A 27,373-nucleotide genomic window follows, 5' to 3' on the forward strand; every position below is an offset into this window, starting at 1 on the left:
TTCAACAGGCAATGCTTTTATTATTCATTTATCCCCACCCACAGAACACAGATGAATTAAGAGAGCTTCATGAAATTTTACTTATAAATGCTGCATAATTTTATATTCCAAAAGCAGAGAATATCTTTAAAGTCATTTAAATCTACCTAATTTATATTTGGAGTTTTATTCTATAGTTTCCATCAGAGATGGTGCTCATATTGGTTTCTTAAAATACATGTAGAAGAAAGAGGAATCCACAGAAAATTTATTTGTCCTTTAAAAAAAGCCTTTGTATTATATCTCAAACACATATAAAAATAGAAAATTCTTTAGTGGACCTTGTGTAACCATAACCTAGATTTAACAAACATTTTGCCATATTTGCTTCATCTTTTAAAATAAATAAATTAAATGTTATGAGGGGCACCTGCGTGGCTCAGTCCATTAAGCATCTGCCTTCTGCTTAGGTCATGATCCCAGAATCTTGGATCAAGCCCTGCATCAGCTCCCCGCTCAGCAGGGAGTCTGCTTCTCCCTCCGCCCCTCCCCCTGCTCATGCTCATGCTCTTTCTCTGTCTCTCAAATAAATAAATAAAATCTTAAATTAAAAAAAATTAACGTTATGAGAGTTCACCCCCAAATACTTCAGCATGCATTTCTAAAGAAATAAGGACACCTTCTTACATAACCACAAAACCATTTTCACACCTAACAAAATTAAATATAATTTCTTGATATCATCAAATACTTAAACCACATTCACATTTACCTCATGTATCCCCAAAATGTATTTTGCAGTTATTTGTTCAAACTAAGATCCACGTAAGTTCCAACTGACCTTAAATTAAATGAATTCCTAAAATCTAGTCATTTTGGTTTTTGGTTTTTTTCAATCAAGTAGATTGATCCTGTTGGGCTCACTTTTGTTATATAAGACCTGATGTGGGGAAGAAAGCTGCCTTGCCTTTGGAACCTCCAAACCCGGAAGAGACATCACAATTTTCCTTCTGGCCTGGAGGAACACAAGCTTAATGTAGCTTGAAGGAAGTCTGATTTCAGCTAGCTTTAACACCCCCAGAAGGAGTTAAAATGTGAAAGAACAGCACTTTTCCTTTTAAGAGGCCCATCTTATCACAGACACCAGGGGTAGGAGAAAACATTTTAAGCTAATGATGTTTTCAGCTAACCAGATCTGGGTGAAGCAATCCGCTGGACTTGAGTTTACAAGTCTCATTTCTTATAAGGTCCATTTATCTTAGAATGCTCCACCACCAAAAGTACCCCATCTTCACATTTCTCTGAATATTAAGCTAGACAATGAATTCTTCTCCCAGCTGGTTAACTATCTTTAACCCCCCCAGGCTGCTACAGTATTGTATGTGTTAACTCAACTGCATTGCAAATTCTCTAATATTGAACAACAACAACAACAAAAGAGACAAATATTAAGCATAATGAAAGGAATGTTGCTAGGGAGATTTTTACATGATGCAACCAAGAAAGTCCTCCATGTATAGAAGGCAGAATTTTAAGATCATGTACAATAATTGAACATCTGCTAACGGGGTCATACACATATCTCTATACTGGCCTGGAAGGCAGTGTGGCTCTCCTTGCCAGACCTGGGTCACATGCCCACCCCGGAGGTGAGAGGTGAAGTCAACCTCATCCAAACCTAAATCTAAGAGTGCTGAACAGAGCCTTCCCCAAGGAAAATCAGAGAGCAGCCACCAGCAGAAGGGGGAATGGATATTGGGCAGATAGAACCAACAGATGGGCATCTCTATGCCCGGGAGTAAATGAGAACAGGACTCTACAGACACAGAGAAGGGGTGGTCATTGGTGTGTGCGCCCTCTTTCCATTCAAATGCCTACATTCCTAATATCTCATAACTAACTAATCTTGGCCCTTCTCCCAATGGCATCGCATTCTCTTAGGACTCCATCAGGTTTGTTGGCCTATTGGGCAAGGTTCCTAATGTATCTCCTCTCCTAGGGAGACATTATCTCCAGCTAAGTGCATTTTCTAAAGTTCTTAATGGAATGCTGTACTAGAAAGAATGTTTGGGTTCCAATCCCTGGAAACACATCATGGTTCAGTTATCTAGGGTGTTGGGTCTAGCGGTAGTGGGAGAAACCATTCATTCTGGATCTGATTTTTCTAGACATTGGGAGGCAATGTAAGGAGCAGTCATTTAATGTTTCAGTGACAAAGGGAAAGAAGGCAAGGAGGTGTTTTTAAAGACTTTATTTTGAGGGGGGAGAAGAGTGGGGTGGGCAGAATGGTAAAGGAGGTCAAAAGGTACAAAATTCCTGTTATAAAATAAATCACACGGATATCTGATCAGCATGGTGACTATAGTTAATAATACAATATTGCATATTTGCAAGTTACTAAGAGAGTAAATATTTGGGTTTTTTTTAAAAATTTTATTTATTTATTTGAGACAGAGAGAGAGGGAGAGCACGAGTCGGGAAGGGGCAGAGGGAGAGAGAGAATCTTAAGCAAGCTCCACACGCAGCATGGAACCCAATGTGGAGCTCCATCCCAGAACCCTGGGATCATGACATGAGCCAAAGGCAGACACTTAACCGACTGAGCCACCCAAGGGCCCCACTAAGAGAGTAAATCTTAAAAGTTCTTATCACAAGGAAAAAAATGTAATTATGTACAGTGACAGATATTAACAAGATTTACTGTAGTGATCATTTTGCAATACATACAGGTATTGAATCATGATGTTGTATACCTGAAACTAATATAATGTTATATGTTGGTTATATCTCAATAAAAAATGAAATAAAAATTTTCAAAAAGATTTCATTTTTGAAAAGATTTTATTTATTAATTTGACAGAGAGAGAGAGAGCACACAAGCAGGGGGAGTGGCCGGCAGAGGGAGAGGGAGAAGCAGGACTCAATCCTGGGATCATGACCTGAGCCAAAGGCAGATGCTTAACTGAGCCACCCAGGTGCCCCAAAGAGATTTCATTTTTAAGAGCAGTTTTAGGCTTACAACAAAACTGAGAGGAAGGTACAGAGATTTCTCGTATACCCCCTTCCCGTCCACACACAGCCATCTCCATTATATGCATCCTCCATCAGAATGGTACATTTTTTTTGCCAAGGAAGAACCTATATTGACACACTGTAATCACCCAAAGCCCATAGTTTACCTTAAGGTTCACTTTTTTTTTTCTATTTCAACTCTTTTTAAAGCTGAAGTATAGTAAACACACAATTTATATTAGTCTCAGATGTACAACATAGTGATTTAACAATTCTATACATTACACAATGCTCACCATGATAAACGTTGTTCCCATCTTCTTGGTGTTGTACATTCTATGGATTTGGACAAAAGGGTAGTGACATAAATCCATTATTATTTCACCAGACAGCATTTTCGTTGCCCTAAAAAGTCTCTGTGCTCTGCCTATTCATCTCCAGCATCTCCCCTCCCCTCCATGGCAGGGAGTTTTCAGATCACTAAACAGACTTGCCTTTCTAGTAAAAAGACATCCCTCCCAGAGCTTTCCTCGCCCAGTGAGGATGTTTGGTCCTGTCTTGATGTTTTTTTCCCCTTCTCCTCCCTCCGGCAGGAGATCAGAAGCAGAGGAAAAACTGTACACACAGGCTGGAGGACGTAAAGACAACACCAAGTTTCCTCTGGGTCCCCCACCGAATCACTTACCAGAGCCCTCCAGCGAGGGCCCCATGTGTGCCAAAAGATGCACGGCAAATATTAAAGGATAACAAATAAAAAGTACAAAGGAAAATGAGTCATGTTTGCAAGTGAATTTATGTTTATACAAAATATTTGTGGAAATATGCCTTTGCACGTTGGAGATTCTGCTAATCCATCACCATGACACTCATGTTTCGAGAAGCAGACCCGTCAGGTGGCTGTGACCACTGCTTGTTAATCGACCACTCCATTTTCTGCCATCACAACTAACAAAATCAGGACATCACCTGGTCTGCTCGCAGGAGATGCAAACTGCAAAATGCTTCACAAATGCTCCCCTACACACCCAGGGGGCTTGCACACCAGGTAGTCTAGATGCAGAACAGGAGGGGAATGTCGAGGGAACATCCCACACGTAGATTCTTCCAGAGCCTGGCAAACGTCTGGCGTGGGGTCTGAGCACCTGGTGCCAACTGTGCCTTTGTTTGTCATGAAGCTGTTCTCATTTTGCCCAGCAAGGCTCTGTTCAAAGCCTGGGTGTATGGCCTTCACTTCCCAATGATATAAGATGCTAAAACACACGATCTGGATCACAGGGGCTGGAGCATGATTTTAAAACTGCTCACCAGCAGACGCTAAGAGAGTACTTGGTGTTCGTTTTTAACGTTCGCATCTCTCTGTGACTGCACCAGCACCCTGGCCCCCTTGATGACCACCTCTAGGTGGCAGGAACTGTGCTTGGCGTTATGGAATATGGATAGTCGTAAGTCACGGTCCCTGCTCTCACATGAGAGGGAAAGGTACAGCTGGACATGCTAAATATCACAACTAATTAGGTGCGCAACCAAAAGTACAAGTAAGGATCTATGGGAGCATGAAAAACTGAGCTTCATATGGGTTCAAAAAAACTTCAGGGAGGAGATTTTTTTTTTAAGATTTTATTTATTTATCTGTCAGAGAGAGAGCACAAGCAGGGGAAGTGGCAGGCAGAGGGAGAAGCAGGCTCCCCGCTGAGCAAGGAGCCCGATGTGGGACTCGATCCCAGGACCCTGGGATCATGACCTGAGCCGAAGGCAGACGCTTAACCAACTGAGCCACCTAGGCACCCCAGGGAGGAGATTTTTTTTGGACCCTGACTTTGAAGGATAACTAGGAGTTATTACTCTATTATCATTATTTTCTTTTATTGCCTTATTTCAAAGGAAATGTTTGTATTACAGAAAATATACATAAGCAAAATCCCCATAATTCTATAATTCTAATATAACTATCATTGGTAGTACCATTTTTTTCTAGGAATATGGGTTTTTCACACACACACACACAAACCATACAAAAAACATGAAGTGATCATACTTCATGATTTGACTTGCAACCTGCTTAACCCACCACGTATGTGTGTGTGTGTGTGTGTGTGTGTGTGTGTGCATACCTAATACTACCACAGAGGCTCTCTAAATCTGACATAATCATAAGTACTAGCTAGTCCATCAGTTAAAAAAAGAGAAAATCAGGGGTGCCTGGGTGGCTCAGTCAGTTAAGTGTCTGACTCTTGATCTCATCTCTGGTCTTGATCTCAGGGTCGTGAGTTCAGGCCTTGCACTGGGCTCCACTACTTTAAAAAAAAAAAAAAATCTGGGGCACCTGGGTGGCTTAGTCGTTAAGCGTCTGCCTTCGGCTCAGGTCATGATCCCAGGGTCCTGGGATTGAGCCCCACTTCAGGCTCCCTGCTCAGCGGGGAGCCTGCTTCTCCCTCTCCCACTTCCCCTGCTTGTGTTCTCTCTCTCACTGTCTCTCTCTCTGTGTCAAATAAATAAATAAAATCTTTTTAAAAAATCAGTCAAAGGGAGGAATCATCAAATATAATAAAAACCAATGCCTAAAATCCTTATTTTAATTTAAAGTCATCTTCCTTCATTTGGCACTCTTCTGGTGTAGGGCCAAGGTCTTTCTTTCGGGTGTGGCATTGCCGAGAGAATGCCACACCAGCATTCTTACATAAGCCATCCTCCTAAAGCATTAGGGACAATTCCTAGTTTCAAACTCTTTACCTGGGACAAAGAATTTAGAGAAACCTTCTAGAACTTCACAATTCTTTTCTGGTCTTCCAGTTACCTCGTCCACCTAATTCCATAGCATTTTTTAGGGACTTCCCATTTATCCAGTCATTACAAAGCATTGAATTTTATCTTGGTGGAAAGATGGACCCTTTTCATGTTCACTCTTACATCCCAGTTGACATAATACTTAGACACATATAAACATGTAAGTATGATAACCAGTACAACTACCTGTCAAGAGGTTTGGGAGCAGATGACTCACCCAGCAGCAGCAGAAGAGGACAGGAGTATCTTCCAGTTGCCAGCAGCGAAAGTGTTCGGGCTGCCTGCCGAGGGCTTTGGTAAGCAATCCTTAAACATGGAATCTATCAAGCCCAGCAAGTTGGTTAAAAGTAATATCTACAATGTTTGACAACCCTCTGTGTCTTCGGATTCATTTTCTATTGTTGCTGTAATAAATTACCACAAGTCAGCAACTTAAAGCAACACCCACATTTATCTCACAGATTGGTAGATCAGAAGTCTTAGTTGCGCTCAACTGGGTTCTCCCTTTAGGGTCTCACAAAGGTCTTGCCAAAATCAAGGTGTTGGCAAGCTGGGCTCTTATCCAGAAGTTCTAGGGAAGAATCTGCTTCCATACTCCTTCAGGTTGTTGGTCAAATGCAGTTCCTTGCAGCAGTAGGTCTGAGGTCCCCATTTCCTTGCTGGATGTCAGCTGGGATTACTTTCAGCTCCCCAAAGCTGTCCATATTCCTTGGCATGTGGCCTTCTCCATCTTTAAGCCAGCAATGATGTGTCAAATTCCCCTCATGCTTCAAATCCATGACTTCCCCTTCGGCTACCAGAAAAGTCTGCTTTTAAAAGGGCTCATGTGATTAGCTCAGATCCACCCAGATAAACCTACCAAAGTTAACTGTGCCATATGACAAAGCACGGTCATGGGAGTGATAATTCATCATATCAATAGGTTCTGGGGATTAGAGCACTGGAATCTTGGGAGCCATTTTTAGGATTCCACCTGCCACAGTCATTAAAATGGAGACAGAAGGGAATGAACTTTCCAGGCAAATGGAGAATGTAAGCAAAGACACAGAGAAATGATGGAGCACCAAGTGAGCACCTTGGGGAAGAGCAACACTGCCTCCCCCTTCAGTCCCAGCGATGGCCTCCTTCTACTTCGAATGTTCCAGCTAAAAACAGACAAAAGAAAGTGAGGGAACATAGAAATTAAATTATGCTAATATATCTAAATAGTATTTCCCTGAGTTGTGTTCCAATTATTAGTTTAAGAAATGATGAGTTAAGAATTGAGGAAACTGTCATCACATTCTTTCCCCAGAGAGGAAGAGTGAAGACTTGGAAATAATATCCATTTGTCTATTGACAAAGAATGATATAATGACATCAAAAGGTGCCCACTTTCCAGCCATTCAAGAAGAAAAAAATTTAAATGAGAATTCCCAATGCTAACTAGTAACACAGATATGGTCAAAAATTGCAGTGTAAATGAATACAACTCATTAAGTATACAAATTTTCACTATTCTAAAAGGATAAAAATATTCATATCCTTTGACTTTGGGGACTTTATACCAAGGAGATAATCCAAAAGAACTTTTCTAAATTATGCAATAAAAATACACTTTGTAGTAATATTTATATACTACAATATATTTCATCTAAATATTCATAATTGAAAAATGATTAGTTCAATTATGGCCTCACCATTCAAAGGAATATTATTCAGATATTAGCATTTTAATTGTGCAGAGCAAAATAAAATACTGAAAAATGTGAATGGTCCCTTCCGTTTAAAAGTAAAATGCAAAACCTTACCTATCCTTCGATTGCAACTATGTGAAAAATACTGTGCATAACCAAGATTTGGGAGAGAACTTGAAAAATGGAAAAAATTTGAGTAGGATGATGAATGAAATTTTTCATTTTGATTTATATTAACAGTACTTAATATAAGGTTGTTTGTGCAATAAATAATAATGATAGTAAGCTTTAAAAAAAAATCATATATGAACTCTAAAAGACTCTACCATGAATGTCATTGCACCCTCACTGGTTTTAAAAGGACCAGAGACAATTAATCAAACAAAAAAACAGATTACAAGTCAGGGCCATTGCAAAAAGAACCCTCACCTCCGAGCTCAATGCCTTGAAAGCCCCCCAACAAAACAGAATCACAAGTACATTTACCTTCTATGCCTTTTTTCATTCTACTTAAAGGAAATAAGCACGTGTGGTATTATTGAAAATCCTTTCCTCTGCCATGTGACACAATGAGGAATTCGAGGAGGTAAAGAGAATCCATACAATTCACAATTTCTAGAGAGAGAAAAAAAATTTTGGTTATCTGCAAGATTGTATTTCAGTGAAGAGGGAGTCAATCCTCCTTAATAAGACCCATCATCTAGAGAGTTATTAAGAGACGCTTTGTTTTTCATTGGCCATTTGGTAATTCTGCTTAAAAACATTTCTTACAAAAACTCACATTCCTAACCTCAACTGGGCAGATCACACATTCAAATGCTGAAAAGTGATTTAAAAAGCAAACAAACCAAAAATCATGCCTCTTAGCCAAAAGTTGAAACAAACTAACCTGGCTCTCCTACTGTGTAGATTTCAGTGTTTGCAAATACACAGTAACTATACCTCTCCCATTCTAGGATGAAATTTGTTTTCATTTTGTTTTGCTGGGAATTGGCTCTTTTTCCTCCTGGGACCAGCTCTGTAGTACCTGAGTCTACAAGGAGAGGGCCTTCTGGATGGGAGATGGGAGTCCCCATTAAGGTCAGCCATTGATGGGGGAGCATTGCCCTGCCTCACCCCTGTTGGTTTTTATTCCCTTTGGTTTCATTTCCATCAAAGAAGCAAACATTGGGAGGGAGCTGTTCTATTACCATATTTAAAATTCCTCCACTAGTCAGCAGCATTCATGTCTCTTCCAGCTCTAGGGGATCTATTGCAAATCCTTTAAATTGTCATATTATCCTCTCATTTGCTTCTATTTTAGCAAAGCAAATGATTAAAAATTAAACTTTCATTTAGAAGCATAATTATTTTAAAGGATGTCAAGGCTTCATGTTAAACAAATTTACCTCAGCAAGTAGAATGGGGACTTGGAATTCAATTGAAGAGTTAATGAAATAACCATAATTTAGTTAGGTGAATCAACCTACATCATCTTATTTATTTAAACAGATTTCTCTCCTTATTCAGTTTTCATGTATGTAGTTGTGTTTTTTATTCCTTCAGCAAATGTCTGAGCTTCACAGAATGAGTCAGAGAAACATTTTTTGTTTTCAATCAGGAAAAGTATTTCTTATATACATGAAAAGAAAAACTAATTAATGTGATTTTCCTCAAATAGGGTGAGAATTTATAAAATAGGAAAGTAGCAATAATTCTAATCCAAATTTCTAATCCTTAAAAATTTCCCATGGAACATGAAGTTTAGATCTGACTTACTGAGATAAACTAGTTTAGCTTTGTGAGTTGAAAAAGGCCAATGCCCGGGTGCCTGGGTGGCTCAGTTGGTTAAGTGACTGCCTTCGGCTCAGGTCACGATCCCGGAGTACTGGGATCGAGTCCCGCATCGGGCTCCCTGCTCAGCGGGGAGTCTGCTTCTCCCTCTGACTGTCCCCCCTTCTTGTGCTCTCTCTCTCTCTCACTCTCTCTCTCAAATAAATAAAATTAAAAAAGAAAAGAAAAGAAAAGAAAAAGGCCAATGCCCAGTGCCCGGAGAGCTCTAGATTGAACGAATGAACTAAATGTGAAAGGCAGCCTTCTTCTATTGGGTTCAGTGATCTCTGCCTCCTGGTATTCACACTCTTCTTTAATCCCCACCCCTTGAATATGGGCTGGACCTAGGGACATGCTTCTTAGACAAAGAATGTGGCAAGAGTGATGGAATGTCACTTCTGAGACTCACAAAAGACTATAACTTCTGTCTGTTGATTCTTCTCTTGTCTTCTCACTCACTTGCTCTGATAAAGCAAGCTGTTTTGAACTGCCTTATGGAAAGACCTACATGCAAGGAACTAAGGGTGTTCTCCACCCAATAGCCAGTGAAGGACTGAGACTCAGTCCCATAGCCCACAGGAAACTGAGTCCTCCCAACCACTAGGTCAGTGAGATTGGGAAGTGGATCCTTCCACTGGGGAACCCTGACCACAGCCTCAGCCAACCCCTTGACAGCAGCCTGGGCGGGACCTGAGCTGTGCGCAGAAACTACGACGTGATAAACGTTTTTTTTAAGCCCCTAATTTTGGGGTGATTTGTTACACAGCAATATGTGACCAATACACTAACCAATAAATTCATTCATGGCAGAGCATCTCTCCCACGGACACATTCATATTGAAATGCTTCAGCTCTATCTAGCCGATAACTCAGAATTATTTCAGATGATATGGCCTGCATGCTAAAATATATGCTAACCGGTCAACTGTTAAAGCAGTCAGTACCTGGAGCTGGTGAAGAAGGAGGCCATGGTGGAGGTCATGAGAGATACATGAAGAAAGTGCCACCTCTTTGTCTCTTCTACCTTAAAATTGTATCCACCCCCCACCAGTCCAGTAGGCCTACTAGATTTTACTAGGGGGTGGGGAGTTAGAGGGTTGTGGTAGCCTGTGTTTAGCATAGGCTACTAGTCTATTGTTAATAATATACAGAAAAAGAATCTATGACTAAGGGGCTAAATTACTGACTTAGAAAAAACATGAACAATAGGGCTATAGTTCTGCTTTGCATCTAGGCTTCAATATACAATGAATTAAAAAATTTTTTTTAATTTTTCAAGCTGTAGGGTGTGGTCTTGGGTGGCCATTCCAAATGGCCAGAGGTAGGAAAATTCTATCTGCAATAGATCCTTCATAAAATGATCTTTCTAGAACTTTCCATGTTTAATGTGTTTCTTTCTAAGATTCTATTTGAGAGAGAGAGAGAGAATGAGAAGGGGGAGGGGCAAAGGGAGAGGGAGAAGCAGGCTCCCCACTGCACAGGGAGCCCCACACGAGGCTTAATCCCAGGACCGTGGGATCATGACACGAGCTGAAGGTAGATGCTTAACCGACTGAGCCACCCAGGTACCCCTAATGTATATCATCTCTACTAAGTACAGATACTTTGCCTCTGGTGTGGGACACATACCAAGGGTGACTTGTGAGAAGATTTTGGTGGAAGGTGGACATGTTACTAAATGGATTCTCTTTTAATCCTTCATATTACTCCAGGAACAAGCCTCATTTGGGGATAGTCTTTGACATCTCTCTAATAACTTGCTAGAATCTGGTCTTCAGAAAGAGAGAACAAGGGCACCTAGGTGACTCAGTCGGTTAAGCCACCAACTCTTGATTTCATCTCAGGTCATAATCTCAGGGTCATGGGATCAAGCCCCAAGTCGAGCTCTGTTCTCAGAGGGGAGCCTGCTTGTCCCTCTTCCTCTGCTCCTCCCCGTTAGCTCTTTCTCTCTCTCAAATAAATAAATAATATCAAGAAAGACAGGAAGAAAGAAGGAAAGAAAAAAAGAAAGAAGGAAAGAAAAAAAGAAAAAGAAAGAAAGAAAGAAAGAAAGAAAAAGAAAGAAAGAGAAAATAAGCCTTAGACTCAATAACTGTAGTTAGCAGAAGGATCAAACAAGAATTTAATAATATGGTTTTATTTTCAATATAGTCATGTATGACAAGCAATACTGTTTTGTTGTTTATGGTAAGGATATAAAATTTCCTTCCATTTAAAAAACTGGGAAGCTTTAAATAAATTATTAAGTCTTGAGTCTATCACCCTGGGCTGACTTTTTCCTCACCTCCCTCAGCCCCCAAACACAGTATCTCATCCCCTCTCCCAGTTGGGTCAAAGAAAGCTTCCTTTCTCCAACAGAAGGGCCATTGCCTTGGTCCTAGCGCTCTTTGGTTCATGCCAGTCACACTCTCCTTCCCTGCCCCAATCCCCATGGCCTGGGGTGGGATGTATTGATGGACTTAGGTCAATGGAGCCCCTTACCCATCTCATCTGAATGGGAATGAGGTCACCCCCATGCAAACCTGCTGGGAGAAAGGGAAGAAAATTCCCCAAGGGAAAAGTCTGAGGAATGGCCCCTAAGAAAATTAGTTCCTGAGCCCCTCCCTTTTCATTGTGACGCCAGGGGGTGATGCACCCACCCTGGAGGTGTATGAGGAGGGCTGCCTGAGACACATGCAAGTCACACTCCAGAGCTTAGCGCACAGAAGGTGCTCGGGAAGAATGTGTTCAATCAATCAGAGAACGCATGAATACTCCCAGGCTGGCTGTAATGGTCTTGTTGCCCCGTCTCTGCACGTTATGGAATGTTGACTGCTCTGCTTCCTTCATTTGATAAAAGCCGGGGTGGTACTTCCAAATCGCCTAGAACTGCCGGCAGAGTTCACACACACGCCTGCTGCTGGGAACCAGGGACTCGGGACGAGGGGCGGGGGGGCGGGGTAGGGGGTGGGCTTGGGGGCTTGGGGGACTCACTGCTGCCCTCAAGGGCGCTCAGTGCCTCCCATCTCCGGACCTGCCAGGGGCCTGTCGCGGGCTTACCGGGTGGCCGCTTGGCCACGTGTTTGAACACTTTGGTTTTTCGCTAGACGGGATGATGCCGGGGTTCAGAAACCACGTCTCGGGACCCAGGCGGGAACAGCGGAGAGAGCCGGGCGGTGCCTGTCCCAGAGGGCGCGGGCGGGGGGGGGGGGTGGCGGGGGAAGAAAAGCCATCAGCAAGGAAATAAAGAAAATAGCAAGTCAATTATTTGCGGGCTGGCGACGCCAGAAAGCAAGCCGAGCCCCCAGGCTCCAGGGGGGCATCTGGAGGCGGTGTACGGTCACCCCTGAGCGCCTATACCCAGGTCCCGGGGGGCCCCGCGCGCCCTGTGGACTCGCAGCCGCGGGTGTGGACGCCCTGACTCTCTGCAGAAACAGCTTCCCCTCTGAGCTGCCGGGCACCAGCGGAAAAAGCAGCTGGTGATCTATTTGATTTAAAGAAAAAAAAAATTTTTTTTTAAGTAGTCGCGGGTCAGCCTGGTGCACAACTTTCCCCCGCTTTTCCTTTCAATGTTTTTCTCATTGTAGTCTCCTTTATGCCTGCCCCCAATGCTCTCTTAAGTGCATTTAGTTGGAGGAAAAATTGACCCACAGAAATCTTTGCGTTGTTCTCAAGACAGTATTTGAACTCCCTAATGGCCCTAGGAATCCTCTGAGGGCTCTGCTCCTAATAAACCAAACCTGGAGGGTGGAAGAAAAGTTTTCTAATCCTGCCGACTCTCTTTAAAATTGAGACTCAGCTGAAGAGCCCAGCTTGGACTTTTTGGTGACTCACTCACTACATGCCTCCAGGCTAGGGACTTGTGGCCTTCCACAACAGGGAGCTGAGGGAACAAAGGGGCCTACGAGTTTCCCCTGCAGAGCATTTACTAGAGCCAGGTCCCCCTGGGTGTTCTACGGAGGAACCCTGTGCCCAGAGGTATTATTAAACCCATTTTGCCGAGAGGAAAGTGAAGCCTGCGGACGAGGGACCTGCTCAAAGTCCCCTCTGTTGTAAGCTGTAGTTAGGTCTAGAATCCTGGTGTGTGGGTCTTCTAATGCTTTTGAACCTCTTCTTGTGCCCCATGAGAGTCTCACTGGGTTATCAGCAATTTTAGCCACTGCACAATTTAATGAAATCACCTACAAACACAGTGACTGTCATTTCTGGTCAGTGCCTGTGTTAACCATCTGCAGGCAGCTGTAGTTTCTGGAAGGCCATGTTAAAGAAGACTGCATTTCATTCTATTGACTCTCTGTGGTAGAAACTCTGGCACTGGTTAATTTTCCCTCGGGCTAGTAAATCTAGGTGCCGCCTGGCACTCACGTGTGTGCACTTTACAGAGAAATCATCTGCCCACACTGATAACAGCACCACAGAAAGTTCAGCATCATGAATGCATATTTCCTTGCTTACATTTTCTGGTGCAGATTTTCTCTTTTTCGGTGTCCTTGGGCTTAAAGCCCTCATAAAGCACTGTAATCTAAAGTCACAATGACAATGTGTATTTCCTTCTCAAATGTGAGAAATGAGAAAAGCCATAATCATAGATTAATACCACAGGGTTTAAAATGGAGTGTCTGTCCAAGTCTGAGATTTAGAGCAACATCCTTACCAGTTCTCCAGTTTACCCCTTGAAGAAAATTTTCCATCCTCTTAAGACCTGCTTATTATGGCAGAAGAAAATTTGCTTATTTCTTTAGCTGCATTTCTCCTTTGTTTTGCCTGAATGATGTGGGTAAAAACTAGATGTACTAATAAAGAAATACCTAGATGTCCTAGAAGCAGGAAAAAAAGGACTGATAATCTAAGGTTAAAAATGAAATTCAATTAAGAAACTTGTAACTTCTAGGCTATAAGGAATAAACCTTTTGCTTTCCCATGTTTATCGAGTCTCTATTATGAGCCAGGCCCAGGGCGAGGCACTAAAGAAGAAAATAGACTCTGTGCCAGCCTTCATGGACCCACAGAGCAGTGGGGAAGACAGACTTGAGGCCGATAGTTACTAATTATAATTAAACAATACAGGGAAATACGAGAACATCTAGCAGGATGATCAAACCCAATCTGGGATCAGCGAAGCTTCCCCAGGGAAGGGGGAGTCTCAGGTGAGTTGAAAAGGAGATAGCCAGGCAAAGAGCACTCTAGGCCATGGAGGGTATGTATGAAGACCAGAAGGCAGGAGGACAGCCTGGCAGAATGGAAGAACTGAGAAGATTCTAGAATGACTGAAGGGGAAAGATAGGGAAGAGAGTGGTGCCAGGTAAATCTGGAGAGGTCCCAGTCTGACAGTGGACATGACCTTTGCCACAGGAACCTACCTCAATGGTGTAGAGCCAAGAGGGTCAGTTCCATGAGAACAGGGAACAATCTTGCCATAAGTGGCCGGCTTGCTAGCCCAGTGCTAGAAATAGTAGGTTCTAGTAAAAATGCAGCTGTTTCCACACTATTGTCACAAATCCTCATGCATAATAACCCCACTTCTTTCTTCTTTCCTTCCCTGCTTGAAACTAAATGTTGCTCCTGTTTTTCCCATTTTTCTCTTTCTGACTTGTAGGTCATGGATTCATGAGGTTTCTCTCAACTTCCTATATTCTTCCCACTTCTTTCTTCCCATTTTGCCATGTGATGTATTTAACAATTCCTTACAGTGCCAAGCAGAAGGGGGAAATCATCCAGCTAGATTACTAAGGGGAAAAAATCCAGGACACTCTTGCCTCTTCCACAAATATCCATTCACTCCAGACTGGCTCAAACGGACAAGGCTGGTGGCTTTTACACAACCAACTAGCGAAATAAGCAGGACTTTTTAGTTTGTGTTTTAAATGACAGGTAATTTATCCCCAAAGGGAATGTTCTAATTCATCATTAAGCTCCTCTTCATTTATTACAATGCCAAAGCTTAGGGTAGCACACAGAAAATGTTGTGTGCCCCGAGCGCCAAATTGGTCCCTCTGCGACTAGGAAAGCATTTTGGAAACCATGTTCAAGGCTGAGGTACACACATTTTTGAGTCGTCAAAGCTCATCTCTCTATTGTGGCAGAAATCACCAATAGCTTTGGCTTCTCAAAAAAAATTGGCACCAGGTACTCTCCAGACACTTGTGCATATGTTGCATTTTATTTTGTTTTGTTTTCAAGTACTTTGGATTCCAGGAGACCTTCCTAAAAATCTACTTAATAAAACAACTTGTCCTGAAGGTTTATTTGAATTTATTTATTTGAATTCCTCAGCCTTCTGGGACAGTCACCCTTTGTTTTAACAGCCAACTAAGATGACCTACAAGGTCCTTCCCCTGTGGGTGACAGGTCCAAAGGCTTTCCCAAGAGTTCAAGGACACAGGCTGGTCCCTTCTTGCTCCAAGTTCCCGCTTAGAACTCACACGTCCAGCCCTTTCTTCTCAAGCATGAGCAATGCCACCTCGCTTTCACTTCCCAGGTGCCACCAATCAAGGCTCTGTGTATACCAGACCTGCCTCAAATCTGGAGTTAACAGAAGGTAATTACAGCACAGGACAGAAGTGGGAGAGGGACATCAACGGAACGCTGGGCAGGGATAGTTACTGAGAATCCATCAACTAGCCCCTGACCAAGACTCTCTTACTGGTTATCATCTGTTTGGGCCCTTGGGTCACTGGTCCTTTTTCTCTCATCTCCAAAAGACTTTCTCTCTCTTCTTCTCCACATGAATTCCACTGTTACTCTATCATTCAAAAAGCAACTATAGACATTTTGTGTTCTCAAATAGAAATTATTTCCTCCTGGTTGCACATTTACTGGAAACTCTTCAAGAAGGGGAGCCTACTCTTAAAAGTAACATCTACAACTTCTGTTTCAAAAATTCAACAACTCCCTCAGACCTGAGTCTTCCTGCCCCTCCACATTTCTCACCTCTTGAGGGTGATATTTCTAACACAGACAAATAACCCAAAAAGGCCATTTTATGAGAAGTTTCTAGGTACCAGGTGCTTAACAAGCCTTGTTTCCTTTCATCTTTAAAATGGCACTCTATGATTAGCATCATTTTCTCCATTTTACAGATGATAATCATCTGTACAGAGCCAAGATTTACTGAGCGCCAACTATGCATGAAGGTCTACGCTAAGCACCTTGCATGGGTCACCTTGCTAAATCCTCACAACTCTACAGAGTTGAGATCACTACCATCTCCATTTCACAGATGAGGAGACTGAGGTTCAAAGAGGAGAAATGATGAATGTTAGCAACTCCATCCAAACAAGAATGGAGCCCAGGTCCCCATAACTCCAAGGACTGGGATTTTCCCTACACCATAGAGCTTCGGTATGATTGAGTTCCAGGAATTTGGAGAACATTCTTTTTTTTTTTTTTTAATGTTATGTTAATCACCATACATTACATCATTAGTTTTTCATGTAGTGTTCCATGATTCATTGTTTGCATATAACACCCAGTGCTCCATGCAGAATGTGCCCTCTTTAATACCCATCACCAGGTTAACCCACCCCCCACCCCCCTCCCCTCTAGAACCCTCAGTTTGTTTTTCAGAGTCCATAGTCTCTCATGGTTCGTGGAGAACATTCTTTTAAAAGAACATGGATGGGGCGCCTGGGTGGCTCAGGGGATTGAGCGTCTGACTTTGGCTCAGATTGTGATCTCGGGTCCTGGAATGGGTGGGCATCAGGTTCCACCACTCAGCACGGAGTCTGCTTCTCCCCTCTCTCTCCCTCTTCCTCTGGCCCTCCCCCAGCTCATTCTCTCTCTCTCTCTCTCTCTCTCTCTCTCTTTCTCTCTCAAATAAATAAAATCTTTAAAAAAGAAAAGAAAAGAACATGGACAACAATGATCTTTTTTTTTTTTTTTTTTTTTTAAAGATTTTATTTATTTATTTGACAGAGAGAGACACAGCGAGAGAGAGAACACAAGCAGGGGGAGTGGGAGAGGGAGAAGCAGGCTTCCTGCCGAGCAGGGAGCCCGATGCGGGGCTCGATCCCAGGACCCTGGGATCATGACCTGAGCCGAAGGCAGACGCTTAACGACTGAGCCACCCAGGCGCCCCAACAATGATCTTTTTGAACTAGCTCTGAGCTAGCTCGTGGTATGCCTCAAAGCAGGCCTTCAGTCATTAGTTGTCGAATGATCAAGGGATACTGGTTCCGGATTCGGTCTGCAGACTCCCAGGAGCACACCTCTTGGTTAAGGGGGCTTGTTCACACTGGGTCTGTTTGTGGCTATCATTTGGCATCCCCTGAGATGGTTCAGTTACCGGAGTGCCCATCAATTAAGAAGAAGCCTTCTTGCTGAGAGTGTAGCATTAAATTTTCATGGAGAGAAAGAGGGAAAAAGAGTAATTGGGGCAAGAATAAACTAGGCTTTGTTCTAATGAAACTCATGCTGTAATCGTGCCTGATCTGCTTGGATCTCTTTAAAGCAGGTTGGACTGTGGCATGATGAAAGACCCTGCTGTCACCCTGTCACTTGAAAACTCCCAGTTCCTTCCTGTCAGCTACCGGGCCCTGCACGTTTACTATTCTCTGTTTCCACACTGTGTCAGGAACCTGGCCCCCTAAGCTCTCAGAAGAACAGTGTCCTGGTACTAATGGAAGAAGGAGGTAATTCTGGAAACTGAGACTGGGAAACTGAGGTTCCTGGCCTCTCTAAACCTAGGGGCTGGGTTCCTATAGGGGGCACCTGCTCTTCTCATCAGATCCATGTCTAGGAGATGGGTCTCCTTGTCAGGGAGCTTTATGGGAAGGGACAGGAGGGACCAGCATGACCCCCTGCCCAACACTGTTGCCAAGGCTACAGAGGCACAAAAGAGAAAGAAAAATGGTTAACACCGGTATTAGAGAGAGTATAGAGGAGTAAGCCCTTTTGAGAGTAAATACCAGAAGTCAGACTGGCAGTGCGTGTCACAGAGTTTTAAAAGCATGCATTTCATTTGACCTAGCAATTCCACTTCTAGGAATTTATCCAAAAGAAATGATTTAAAATGTACAATATTTTATCTATGAGGATGTTCACTCAGTGTTTTTATAATAGCATACAACTAGAATCAACCTAAATGTCCAACAGCAGAAAATTGCTTCAATTAATTTTGGTTCGTCCCTATAATGGAATACTCAGTGGCCATTAAAACAATAATGTACAGCTCTGTTTGTTGACAAGGAAAGATATGACATGCTGGGAAAGTGGATTAAATCCGTACAGTTCCATCTCTGTGTGTGCATGTGTTAGCTGTGGTTATTTCTTAGTGACAGAATTATGACTTTGTTTCTTCTTTATACTTGTATATACTCCATGAAAATTTCGTAAGCACAGAAAAATTATAATCAAGAATCAATAATGACATTTCTGTTTCTTTAAAATAAAAAAAGACTATTTATCAAGAAACCCAAGGACAAAGATTAATCCTAGGAGGTTCCCATACAACCTGAAGATAGAAATCAGTTGGCTGTTGAACATGCAGTTGGAACTGAGTTGGCTCCTCTACTCTTTAAACAATAAAGCATCCCCTCTTCCACCAGAGCGCTGAGTCAACACGAACCATGGGCAGGGGTCTGTGACTTCCCACCTTTCTGCCTTGAGGCCTGGCTCAAAGGTTCAGCTGTCCTATTGCTTAGTGTGACACCCTCCACAAAGCCGTACATCCTTTGAGGATTTACTGAGGACTCATCCTGTGCCAGGTGCTGAGCGGAGCATCTGGATTCAGAGGACAGGAAGAAATGGTCCCATGATTAGAAGAAAAGCCTTCCCTTGGTGTGAGTGTTCCCCCACTGGATCCCTCCAGCATATGATCTACATCTCTTGGGGCACCTTCCCTTCCCACCTTGTTTTACCCTTGTCTTCTGCTTCAAATCCTCTTTCAATCAGGCCATCTGTCCTTTGAGAGCTGCTCCTGAATCTCCTACAGCACGTAGGAGAGTGAATGGCACATAGCAGAAGCTCAATAAATATTTATAGAATGAATGAGTAGATGTAATTGCTACCAGAAAAGCCTATTTCCTTTATTTAGATTTATGTGAGTCTGATGTCTGATATCCTGGGTCAGTTGGAATTCTTTTCAGATGTAAGTGACAAAAAAAAAAGGAAAAAAAAAAAAGGCAATCCAAACTGTCTTAAGCACAAAGGGAGATTACTGTCTCCCATAACTATGAAGTTTATAAGCATAGTTTCAATTGGTCCAAAGCTCAAACAATGCAGGACTTGGTCTCCCTCTCTCTCTCAGCCCTCTCTCATCCATGTTGACTCCATTGTCAGATAGGCTCTTCCCTTACGAAACCAAGATGGCTCCCAACAGTCTCAGGGGAAAAAAGAAAGAGTACACCTCTTTTGAAATCCATGCAAAAGTCTCCAGATGGGCTGATGGGATCTGGCTGGTTGGCTTGGGTCATTTGTCCACCCTGAACAAATCACTGAGCTGGGGGACGCCATGTCCTGACTGGCCAGGTCGGGGTCATGTGACTATGTCTTCAGCAGAGTGAGGGAGGCGGGGGTGGCTCCCCACAAACATGATCAGTGCGCCCTTACCAAAAGGATGGGTGGATTTGGGGAATAAAACAAATAATGTCTATTAACCTTCCCTTCCTGGCAGAAAGCACATCTTGCTTGTTTCTTGAACCCAAACTTAACCCTTCCCCCCCGCCTTTTTTTAAGATTTTATTTATTTGACAGAGAGACACAGCGAGAGAGGGAACACAAGCAGGGGGAGTGGGAGAGGGAGAAGCAGGCTCCCTGCTGAGCAGGGAGCCCGATGTGGGACTCGATCCCAGGACCCCGGGACCATCACCTGAGCCGAAGGCAGACACTCACAACTAAGCCACCCAGGTGCCCCAACCCCTCCCCTTTTAACCATAAACACCTTTGTTTTCTCCCCCTACCTAAGCAGCACAATTGTAGCCAAGTCCACGTGGGGAAGATATAACTGTTTCAAACTAAACCTCCAGGCTCCAGCCAAGTGCTGCCCATGGAGTTGGGTTTACATCTCCTGCAGCAGTCATTCCCTGCCAACCCCAGCTGCACATGGGGATCATCTGGGATGAGGAGGGCTTTGTTTTTAAGATTTATTTATTTATTTTGAGAGAGAGAGAGAGACAGAGCAGGGAGAAGGGGCAGAGGGAGAGGGAGAGAGAGAATCTCAAGTAGATTCCCTGCTGAGTGCAGAGCCCAAAGCGGGGCGGGATCCCATGACCCTGAGATCAAGACCTGGGCGGAAACCAAGAGTCTGATGCTCCCTGGTGCTCCAAGGAGGGCTTTTAAAAGCAGATGCCTCTGTGTGCCCTCTCCCATTCTGGTTCAGGTGGTGCGGGCAGGACTCTTAAATGTCTCGCAGTCACCACGTCCACTGTAAGGTGTAGAACAGTGAAGGAGAGACAGCCTCGGTTTTCAGCATTCAGACAGTGCTGAGAGCAGGACCCTGCCCTGCCACTTACTAACCCAGGGACAATAGACAAGTTAACCCATCTCTCTGAGCCTCACTTTCCTCATCTGTAAAATGGGAACAAAAACCCCTAATTTGCAGGGATGCTGTGAGGATGAAACAAGATAAGGCAGACAAAATTCTGGCACTAGTAGATGCTTAGAAATGCTTAAATGTCGGTTCCAAACAAGATTGCCAAGGGGCATCTATTACTCATCCATGCAGAAGAGAACCTTGCTTTGTTCTGGACTGACTTGTTTTTTAAACGCCAGCCACCCGTTCCGTGCTTCACTAAGGAAGTCAGGATGCTTAATTTAAGAAATCCCTCTTAATATTATCATAATGTGAAAGGATATTTATTTAAAAAAAAAAGTGAGTGTGAGCCATGCTTGGATAGCATGAAGTACAAAAGAGACACGCATATGCGAATTAACCTTATAAAAAAGGTACTCCAAAGACACTTACTGAATAATGAATGTGAATAATGGCAAGAAAGCTGGTTACCCAAGCACCAAAACCTGTCTTGGAAACTTCAAACATTTGTTTTATATATTGTTGACATTATATGAAAGGAAAGGTCACAGGTGAAATGTAAAGAGATTTTACTATTTGAGACTGTGTTGCAAGAACAGCCTCCCTCTAGCATCGGAATATCTAGAAGGGTTTAAATGTCACTAACAGCCTCAAAATTATTGCAGTGGATTTGCAGAAAAAGGGATGTAAAGGGCTTTTTTCATTAAAAATGTTCTTTGATTTTCACTTGTAGCTTTGGTGGTGTTACTGGCAAGGGAGTGATTGCAAGGGACTGATTCTTAGATGCCGGGCGGGGCGGGGGGGACAAAGTTGGGAAGGCATCTGGGGCAGTCTCCACATGAGAGGAGTTTCTGCTCAGAGAGAAGAGTGCAGAGCAGCTAGCCAAGCTCACATGCAGCCATTTCGATAATTTCTACCAAGACAGGACATTGAGAAGAATACTCTGGAGCACTCGTCCCTGTAAGGAGACCAGCCTCAGAACTCTGCTGGCCCCACATCAGGGCTACAACTGCACCTGCTTGCTGGTCACAAACACTGATGAATATTTGTGTGGGTCTCAGAATTACAGCAGGGGAGGAGGCAGGGCCCACAAGGAACTCAAGGCCTAGAGAGATCTACGGGGTTGTGAAGATAAGCCTCACGCCTCCTGCAGGCTGCTCCCAGCCTCCACTCAGTGTGGCCAGCATACCAAGGCAGGCCCATGCCAGGGAGACACTGGGCACTCCCTGGATGACCTACTCGGTCTTGAGGACTCCGCTACAACACGGAGGTCTAAAAGGCGGCCGCTCCACCCTCCTTCCCTCTTTTTCTCCTTCTTGCTGGGTCAGACTGGCTCATGGTCTGAGGGCTCCCCAGGCCCCCTATCTCCCTTCCCATTTTCTCCCACAAATGTTTCCCCTGATAAAATCCCTGCATGTTTAAGCCCATCTTGGCGTCTGTTTCTGGGAGAATCCAGACTAACACAGGGCCCCACAGTCAAGACATACTAAAGAACGTGGAGAAGAAAACACAAGCATTAGGAAAGTTGTCTGTGAACGTAGTGCTATTGAATGCTGTTCATGGGTGCCCAGAGTCAATGTTCCCTACACCCTCCAAGGTAGGGACTGCTCTCATTTTTGTTTAAGGCCAAGGAATTCTGCCCAGCTGGTAACTGGTGTCACCAAGGTTTGCACCCAAGCCACCTGCTTCCGGGGCCCACGTGGCTAGCCAAACAACCATCACAAAGCACTTCAGTGGGATACGTGCTGGTTTTCCCTGGCCAGCAAATCATCCCCCTTCATCGGGGAACAGAACTTCTTTTCCAGAGAGAACACATTCAACATGGAGCTAACCAGAATGTCCCATCATGGGCACCTGGCCCAAGCAGGGCCAATCAACTTCTCTCACCTGGATTCTCCTGCCAGCATTTTCCACTGTCATTACCAAGTTCATAGGAAGCAAGGCCCGAGCTACCAGCAGCCAACATGGAAAAAGCCTGTCCAGGGGATGCAAAGAGAGAGAGCTGAAATAGCATCACTTGACCCAACCATGCCTGAAGTTGGACGCCCTGGGAGGAATCTGAGCTTTTCAATGACAGGCATCATCACTCGGTTCCCTTTCTGCATATGCTAATTTGAGTTAGGCTTCATCTCTTAACAACCAACAGAGATCAGAATAAGAAAGGTGCTCTTTGAGTAAAGATTTTAAAGGACGCAGGAATCGCCATCAGTTTGCTAGAGCTGCGGTAACAAAGCATTACGAACATAATGTGTAGTACCACACACCAAAGTACTATAAAGTACTTAAACCATAAACATTCATGAGCTCACAGCTCTGGAATCTAGAAGGCCAAGATCAAGGCATCGACAGGGTTGGTCCCTTCGGAGGGTTGTGAGGGAAGGGTTGGCTATCTTCACCCCGTCTCTCCATGGGGTGCTCCCTGTGTGCGTGTGTAGCTGTCTCTGTAGCCGAAGTTCCCTTCTCATAGCTACCTCGGTCATATCGGATTAGAACCCTTTGCAACTACTCAAGCCTTCCCTCCCACATTTAGTCCATGCCTTTGAACTTTCCTGCCAGACCTCTCATTCCTGCCAAACAAAAAGATCCCAGAGTTCCCTTTGTCTGCCTCAATCCTGCATCCTTGCCTGCAGGTCACCAGTGTCAGCATAAGTCAGCAGCACCCCGGAACCTGCCTGTGACCACCTTCCAAAAACCGGTGACCCTGGGGACTTCAGCCGTCCTGCCGAGGAGGCTCAAACTCAGGACTGAGCCCTAAGGTTCCTGCCAAGACCAGTTGCAACGGTTCCCCTGTTGAGGACTGGCCCCCCCTACATAGAGATCCCCCTAATACTGGCTACAAGGAAGGCAGATATAAAGCTAGAAGAGTAGGCTGTATGAAGCATCTCAGGTCATGGGCTTTTCACTAATGAGGGCAGGCAAATTTACAGAGCAACAACCACATGCCAGGCACTGGGCTGAGCTTTCTTCACAAACACCCAGTGATGCTGGTGCTATTATTACCCCATTTTACAGGTGAGGTAAAATGACACTTAGAGAAGAGGAAGATTTGTCGACCTTCCTCATCCTTTTTCCAAGCCATGACAACTTTGCTTGTTGTAGCATTAATTTTTTTCACCTTAAAAAATAGATAATATACACATATAATCTAAAAAAATGCAACCAATACAAAAGAATTTAGTGTGAAATGTCCGTCTCCCATCCCTGCCCCTTGGCCCCTCTATTTATTGAGTGCTGACAAGGGGTCAGGCCCTCTGCTAAGCTTTTTACATTCTGTATTTAATCCACAGAACAACCCTATGTGGCAAGAGTTATTATTCTCCTCCTTGGTTGAGATGATGAAGTTGTGCCTGACCGAGATGGGGAGGACAGAGGTGGGATGTGAACCTAAATGCTGGCCTCCAAGCCCATCCCCTCGACCTTGTCTGCAGACTGAGGTCCCTCCCACTTGGGCCAGGACTTTTCCATTCTAGATTCTGTTTGCAAAAAGTACTCCCAAGCCTCAAGGTCACTTGGATTCTGTGGGTTTATTTCAGAAATAAAAGCAAAGTACTTCCCATTGCCCCTGAAAGATCCCAGCACAGCTCCCGCTATTCTCCGCTCCTTACTCCAAGCCATGTCTGTGCCCTTCCTTGGCCCACATCAACCAGCTCAGGGGTGACCAGACACACAGCAGCACTGTGAGGCTTCCCTGTCCATGGCTCAGGGGAACATACTGGCCCGAAGTGATAACCAGGATCTTATTTTAAGGCTGCCGGGCACTTTGCTATCCCCACCCACGCCAGCAGCCCCAGTGTGGATATGGGAGATTGCAACCGACCACTTAATCAATATTCTCCATGACATCACAAGTATCCCATCCTACCCCTCTGGGGAGAGGGGGCCGGCAGGTGGGATGCCTGGCATCCCTCCAAGCTCACAGCTGGCAAGGCAGAGGAGGGCACTGTCCTCTTCATCGGGGGGGAGAGGAAGTGTAGAATCGTTTCCCCATGAAGGCCACTTTGGTCCACATGCTATCTGCACTTAGCAACAAGTGGCCCAGGCACCGAGGACTTCTCTGGTTTCTGCTTAGACAGTGCTTCAGGCAAGCAAGGAGATAGAAGATGTATCCTGGCTGCTCCGTGTTAATTAAACTGTAAAGAGCCAAACAGGAATGTAGCAATGATAACAGTCCTGTGGGCGAATCAAGTTTATCTACCGCTTAGAAACGGGCCGGGAAACCTTTGCTGTGAGCAAATTGTATGAATACATGGGTGACAAATACAGAACAGCGTCCAGCCTGCGGGCCATGCTGGCTCGCCCAGTGGCACTGAGCATGGCTTCTGTGTTCTCTGATAATGTGCCTTCAGGAAGCCCACATTCCTCCAGTGCCTGTGGGCAGTGGTGTGCTGGTAAATGTTTAACAACCAGCTCTCAAGGGGGAAAGCCACGATTTGTAACATTTGCTAATTTCTGAGGTGCCTGATTTCAAGCTACCAACATGAAGTCACTGAACTTGAACTTGGGAAGAGACCTGTGCCATGGCACACCATTATGTAGATAACATATAAATAGGAATAGATATAAATAGCTTCAAAGGCATAGATAAGAGTAAAATGTATAAAATAACCGGATAGAAATGAATTTTGAGTATTTATTACTTTTGTTTTTAATATAATTTATTTAATTACACCCACACATATATACATAATTCAATGTTTAATAACAGCTGTGTGTAATAACTACCTTATAGGCATCCCCAAAATCTAACAATCCGCTCTTCAAGCCAGTATAAGCCAGTCCAGCACACCACTAAGTCAGGTCAGGAAAAGCAATTGTAACTGAGTCATTTATATTTCAAGGAAGAATCAGACATGGATCATCCTAGGGGTGGGGATTCAGTGCAACGACGGGCTAGGAAGTGAGGTAGCCCCGCTCATCAGCCACAGGCTTACTGGGGCTTTTAGGGGCAGAATGGATATTGAGTCCTTTGGAGAACTGGAATGGTCTGCTCAGCATGGTTGTGGAGAGAGCCTGACCTCTTATGACCCAACCCTGAACACCTAACATCAAGGAACACACCAATTGGGAGAGTTTTGCACCAAGGCATGCTGGGGCTAAGCCGGCCTCTGTTGGGACCAGCCCACATCTGAATGGCCCAAGCTCAGACTGTACTCCCTGGTCCAACTGGTTGTGCCTGAAATTGCAGAGTTCCCAGGGACATACAATAGCCTGAGTCTAACAACCTGAAGGAGAGGGAGCCTCTTGAGGCGTCTTTCCTCAGAACATGATGTTGGCATGGCAAGCCTTTGGAGCACCACAAATCCTGAGCTACATGGAAGCTCCTTCATCTCATCATGCTAGGGAAGAGCTATGGGGCTCTTTGAAGTGTTGTGGCTTATCTGATTGCCAACTAAGTTCTTCTCTAGTGCTGAGTAAATACAGAGCCAGTTGCTGCCAGATACCCTATACCCTGAAACTCAGACACGTGCAGATAAAATGCATCATTTCCCTTCACTACTGCACTGTATGTGGGAAAGAAATGCACCGACTCTCGAGGACAAAGTGAAAGCTACTACCTCCCATGCTGTCCCCACTGCTTGGAAGGTCGCTGCTCCCTTCTCCCCACTCCCCTGCTTGCCTTCAGACCAACTCCTATTCATTTTCAGGGCATTTTGCTAAAATTGAAAAACAAGTGGCAACATAGTATGCAAACTTCAATCTCAATTTGGATATGTCCCCGCACATATCACACATAGGACAGGAAGAACATACATGCACCAAAACGGGATTTTTTCCCCTCTGTATGTTTTTCTATTTGTTCTATATATTTTTTTCCCACTGAACATGTATTAGTTTTATGAACAGCGAAGAGGCTCTTTCTCATTTTCTCTGCAAAGCCCTCTCCTACCCCTGCAGCAAGTAAATCTATCCATCTTCCGCACTGTCTCTATCTTGTGCCTTGGCCATTATTGTCTGCACCACAGTGCATTGAAATTAGCCTTGTATTTCGTCCTATTTTTCCACTAGACGTCAGCACCTCAGGGGCAGCAACTTGGCCTGCCCAGGCCTACCCTCAGCATCTGACCCCATGCCTGGCACAAGGAAGGCCTGGTGGAGTGATTTGTGAAATCACACTGGTTGGGTGCAGAGCCCAAGAGGAAGACTGCCTCCACTTGCACAGAAGGGAGGCATTACTCTGATTTTCCAAGAGTATCTCTTGGTAATATAAATTACAAGATCCTGTCAAGGACAGACCCCATTCATTTCAACTTTTTCATCTGTGCTCTTTCAGAGATAAGAAAATTGGGACCAAAAGAGGTCTGGAGACTTTCCCAAATCACCTAGCAAGTAAGTGGTACAAACAAGTAGGAATCCAGATTCTTTAATCTTAATATTTTCTGTCTCCCCAGCTAAGAGTATAGAGAGAAAGTGTACGGCGCTAAATAATGATAACAAAAGTTAGAATTGATTTAGAACTTCTTGTGTACCAAGCTCTTTGCTGGGCCTTTCTCGTGTATTATCTCATTTAAACTGGGATGCCTGGGTGGATTAGTTGGTTAAGCATCTGCCTTGGACTCAGGTCATGATCCCAGGGCCCTGGGATGGAGTCCCGCATTGGGCTCCTTGCTCAGTGGAGAGTCTGCTTCTGCCCTTGCCCTGCGTGTGCTCTTTCTCTCACTCT

General features: G+C 44.1%; 1 long non-coding RNA gene across 8 annotated transcripts in view; it reads right to left on the reverse strand.

The window, feature by feature from the left end:
• LOC118542381 (uncharacterized) overlaps positions 1-27,373 on the reverse strand; it is an 88,702-nt gene that overhangs the window by 4,247 nt on the left and 57,082 nt on the right. For 7 of the 8 annotated variants that reach the window (XR_004920560.2, XR_013449560.1, XR_004920562.2 and 4 more), the window contains 2 exons: positions 7,938-8,066; positions 2,314-6,920 (listed from right to left, as the gene is read on the reverse strand). This is a non-coding gene — a long non-coding RNA (uncharacterized LOC118542381). Of the gene's footprint in view, positions 1-2,313; positions 6,921-7,937; positions 8,067-27,373 lie in introns of those variants that run through there. The other variant, XR_013449557.1, reaches the window with a different exon arrangement.

This window comes from Halichoerus grypus, chromosome 1 (assembly GCF_964656455.1).
Source record: "Halichoerus grypus chromosome 1, mHalGry1.hap1.1, whole genome shotgun sequence".
Classification (NCBI taxonomy): Eukaryota; Metazoa; Chordata; class Mammalia; order Carnivora; family Phocidae; genus Halichoerus; species Halichoerus grypus.